Genomic DNA, 5,256 nt, shown 5'->3' on the forward strand with positions numbered 1-5,256 from the left:
CTTTAAGCATATCTCCATGTTTCTCACTGACAAAGTTCTGCAAACACATGGATTCAGAAAGAACCTGAGTGCAAAATCAACAAAAATAAACACAGCCAGAGAGACTTGCAATAACCTGTAGCTCAGGGAAAGTACATGATGTTATGGAAGTGATTTTGATTTTTTTTTTGTGAATTTTTTTTGAGGAATTCATCGTCAAACTTAATAAATGTCAGACCAGTTCTTTTTCAAGAGGGTACTGAAAGTATTAATTTGGCAACTATGTTTACTGGTTGTCACATGACTCAAGTTGAATGTAGAACAGAAACCCTGGTAACAGGGGGAAATGTGGACAGAGAAGTCAGTTGCGCCTCTTGATTGGACAAACCCGGCAGCAGCAGCACTCACCGAAGAGGGCAGAACAATCACAAGCTTTTATTTGTAGCAGTCATTGTGTTTTACCTTCTGGAGTGAGCAGCTGATAAAGTTAGCCTGAAGAAGTGTCAAGGAAGGAGAGAAGATCACAACCCACGTTGTTTTGCAGCAAATCTTTAAAAGACCCTGAGAACTTCACTGTGTCAATTCATCTCTTCTCCTGTCTTTGAAGAAAGCCTGCTAAAATTAATTTTCAACACTGCCTCTAAAAAACTGTTCTAAAAGACCCTAGTGACCTGTCTACGCACACTCAGAAGTTAGACTGTATGCCAGTTTTGGAACAACATATCTCATCTGCTGTTTTCTTCAGGAATGAACAAGTAATCAGCCCAAGTGTTGTTTTTGTCTTTAACAGAACTCAGAATTGTAAAAAATAATTCTTTTTTTTCAGTTAACCGGTGTATGTATGTGTGCATGTGTGGGGCTGTGGGAAGAAAGGGGCTTTCAATGTTGGTTAAGGTAAAAAGGGAACTTTTAAAATTTCTACCTGTGTATTTATGCTTTATTTCATGACTAGTTAAAACTTGTTCTGTAATAAACTGATAATTTTGCTGTTCATTAAAGAAACATGGTCAGTGTCTTCTATTCTGGGAAGAATAGAGTAAATGATTGACTGTTTCAGGAAGTGCGAAACGTTAAAATATATGTTGTGACCTGTGGAGAAGTGGGATGAGAATATATAGAAGGGTCTGAAGAAGGGTCATTGACCTGAAACGTTAACTCTGCTTCTCTCTGCACAGATGCTGCCAGACCTGATGAGTATTTCCAGCATTTCTTGTTTTTATTTGAGATTTCCTGCATCTGCTGTATTTTGCTTTGATATTGTTATTATATGAGAATAAATAGTGTACTCCTCTGATTTTAACTTTAACAATATCTGGCTCTGTAGCTTAGTTGGTTAAAGCACCTGCCTTGTAAACAGGAGATCCTAGGTTCAATTCCCAGTCGAGCCTTGTTTCACATTTGTGATGTCGAAGTTACCTCATCAATCGCTTCCATCTGTGTCTACTGAACTTCAAGTGAGAATTCAAATTGCATGATGAATTTTCGTCACAGCCTTGTGAAGGATGTGAGTTTGGAATGGCTGTTCCTCCTTCTGCAGAAATTCAGTCCTGATATTTCAAAGGCAACTTCTTTGATACAAATTTGTTCACAGTTGCATTCAACCTGGAAAACAGCTCGACATTAATGTCACTGAAGGAAAGTGTGACTGCGTTGCATGTTTCAGAGTGTTTGTGTCGTTATGTGTTGCTTGTGACTGAGATTGGGACATGACGCAAGTGGGAGGGTTGATCTGAGGTTTGGAATATTTGTCAGTCAGCAACAAGAAAAATCAAAGGAACCAAATAAGAAAACCTATGTCTCATGTGGTTACCGAGAAACGGTCAGAAGATATTAAACTTTGTTCTGTTCAATAAAGCTGTGTGAACGTTGACCTTTCCAGCCTTTCATAAACAGTATTTGAAGTGTCTCGGTAACAATATTCAGTGTTGATGAGAGTGGGGTCTGGGTGAGCATCTGCTGAGTGTGACAGGGTCAGGACTGGATGCAGGAAGTTCTCTGACAGTCTCTCTCTCTCTCGCTGATGGGTTTGAGTTGATTTTCAACTGGCAGCTGTTAGTGTTTCGATAAATCCAAGTTCCCTCCACCCATTTTTTTGGACAGACAGTGTAGTATAAGGATGTAAAGGGTTAATGCTGAAGACATTGGGATGAATCACTCCCACTGTCAGAGTGATGATGTAACAGTCACAGGAGATGAGGTTTGGGAGGAGAGAGCAGCACCAAGGATGCTAGCTTAGGAGGCTTGATGAATGTGTATATAGTATTGTGTAAATTAGAAAAGAGTTCTTAGTTCTTTCAGCAGGAAATGTGTCCCGAAAATATCGAGAAACTCATAATTTTATTACTCAGGAGTCGGAACACAGATATTAATTCCAAGTGACAGTTCTGGGTTCATTTAACAAAGAAGGGTAGAGAATAATATTACTCACTGATTGAAATCCCCTAGTGAGGAGACAGTTAAACAGGTGATCTGTTGGGGCATCCTTCGATCCAAGGTTTCGGCAGCATTTAATCTCCCTTTTTGGTGAAATTCTCTGTTATTTGCAACTTTTTTTTTATCCAGCTTTGATGGGCAAGTGAAAAAACTGAACAGTTCCATCCTTTCTTTTCTTCCTTCTTCCCTTCTTTCCATCAGTTTCTCTTTTCTGTCCCAGATCAATATAATGATAAGAATCCCAATTTAATCTGCTGTTTCTGGTGTTTTATTCATTCCAATCAAAGTCAATGTTCCAATCAAATCTATTTGTTATTCCACAGTGTCTCTCCACGTGTTTTATTCTGTTGTATTCTCTCACAGTCTGTTTGATGATCAATGTTACATCTCACTCTCTGTTCTGGTGAAGATCAGAAGCAATGATATCTGTTTACACCACCTGACAAGTCGGCCTGAGGCTGTGCCTCGCCGATCATGTGGAGTTAGGAACATAGGAACATAGGAGCAGGAGTCGGCCATTCAGCCCATCGAGCCTGCCCCACCATTCAATATGATCATGGCTGATCATCCGCTTCAATGCCCTTTTCCCCACACATTCCTCATATTCCCTGATGTCATTTGTATTTAGAAATCTGTCAATCTCTGCTTTAAACATACTCAACGACTGAGCTTCCACAGCCCTCTGGGGTACAGAATTCCAAAGATTCACAACCCTCCGTGCAAAGAAATTTCTCCTCATCTATGTCCTAAGGAGCTTCCCCCTTATTTTGAAATTGAGCCTCTGGTTCTCGACTCCCCATCCAGATGAAACATCTTAGCTGCATCTACCCTGACTTTCCTTTAAATATTTTGTAGGTTTCAATGAGATCACCTCTCATTCTTTGAAACTCTAGAGAATACAGCCCCAGTTTCCCAATCTCTCTTCATAGAACAGTCCCACCATCCCAGGAACAAGTCTGATGAACCTTCGTTGAACTCCCTCCATGGCAATAATATCCTTCCTAAGGTAAGGAGACCAAATCTGCACACAGTACTCCAAGTGCGGTCTAACCAGGTTTCTGTACAATTGAAGCAAGCATTCACTACTCCTGTACTCAAATCCTCTTGTGATAAAGGCTAACATACTATTAGCCTTCCTAATTGCTTGCTGCACCTGCATGTTAGCTTTCAGTGACTTATTGACATGGATACCCAGATCACCCTTATATTCTGCACCTCAGCTAATAAAGGAAAGGATTCCATATACCTGCTGAACCACCTTATTGACCTGTACTGCTACTTCAGGGATCTGTGAACATTCACTCCAACGTCTCTCACTTCCTCTGCACCGTTCAGTGTTCTCCCATTAATTGTGTATTCCTTCGCCTTTTTTGACCTCCCAAATGCATCACCTCACACTTGTCCAATTTGAATTCCATTTACCTCTTCTCTGCCCACCTGACCAGTCTATTGATATCTTCCTGCAGTGTACAGCTATCCTCCTCCCTATCAACAACACGGACAATTTTTGTTTCATCTGCAAACATCTTGATTGTGCCCTCTACATTTATGTCCATATCATTAATATATACCACAAAAAGCAGGGGACCTAGTTGTGAGCCCTGTGGAACACCACTGGAAACAGTCCTCCAGTTGCAAAAACACCTGTAACCAATTCCTTTTTGTTTCCTGCCACTGAACCAATTTTGTGTCCAGCTTGCTACATTCCCCTGGATCCCATGTGCTTTTATTTTTTTTAACCAGTTTGCCTTGTGGGACCTTGTCAAAAGCCTTGCTAAAATCCATGTAGATCAGATCAACTGCACTATCCTCATCAATCCTCCTTGTTACTTCTTCAAAAACATTCAGTCAAGTTCGTCAGACAGGAGCTTCCCTGAACAAATCCATGCTGACGGTACTTGATTAATCTGTGCCTTTCTAAGTGACAGTTTATCCTGTCTCTCAGAATTAATTCCAATAATTCGCCCACTATTGCGGTTAGGCTGACTGGCCTTTAATTGTTCCCTCGCTTCCTTTTTCAACAATGCTGCAATGTTAGCAATAAAAACAAAAAGTGCTGGACATACACAGCAGGTCTGGCACCATCTGTGGAGAGAGAAATAAAGTTAACATTTCAGGTCAGTGACCTTTCATCAGAACAGAAACGTTAACTTTGCTTCTCTCTCCACAGTTGCTGCCAGACCTGCTGTGTATTTCCAATGCAACTAGTTTTTATTTCAGATTTGCAGCATCTGCAGAATTTTGCTTTTCTTGCAGTGTTACGAGACCTCCAATCCTCTGACATCACACCCGTATCCAGTGAGGGATTGGAAACTGATGGTCAGACCTTCCACTATTTCCTTCCTGGCTTCTTTTAACAGCCTGTGGTACATTTCATCCGGCCCTGATGATTTATCCACTTTCAAGGATGTTAATCCCATTTATACTTCTTCTCTCCCTCAGTTTATCATGTCCAATACTTCACACTCCTTCTCCTTAATTACAATATCTGCATCACCCCCTCATTTGTGAAGACAGTAAAATATTCATTAATAAACATACCAACATCTTCCACACTGACACATAGGTTACATTTTTAGGTCTTTGATGGGCCCTACTCTTTCCGCAGTTGCCTCTGACTGCAATGTATTGATGAAACATCTTTGGATTTGTTTTGATTTTGCTTGTCAATATTCTTTCATGATCTCAGTTTGTTCTTCATCGCTACTCCCAAATACCTCTAGTCATGTCAAAACACAACTTATCAGAAGGGGAATTTGAACCCACCCCTGCAGAGAGAATTGTGATCTGAATGAACCGTCTCAGACTGCTCGGCCATCCTGACTACCCCATGTGTATGTTTAA

At 40.6% G+C, this 5,256-nt stretch overlaps 1 non-coding gene across 1 annotated transcript; it reads left to right on the plus strand.

Annotated features, from left to right (window-relative positions):
* The first annotated feature begins 1,293 nt into the window (after positions 1-1,293).
* Positions 1,294-1,367, plus strand: trnat-ugu (transfer RNA threonine (anticodon UGU)). The gene has a single exon. It is a non-coding gene; the product is annotated as a tRNA-Thr (tRNA).
* The last annotated feature ends 3,889 nt before the right edge of the window (positions 1,368-5,256 follow it).

The sequence above is a fragment of the Heterodontus francisci genome, unplaced genomic scaffold (genome assembly GCF_036365525.1).
Source record: "Heterodontus francisci isolate sHetFra1 unplaced genomic scaffold, sHetFra1.hap1 HAP1_SCAFFOLD_52, whole genome shotgun sequence".
Lineage (NCBI taxonomy): Eukaryota > Metazoa > Chordata > Chondrichthyes > Heterodontiformes > Heterodontidae > Heterodontus > Heterodontus francisci.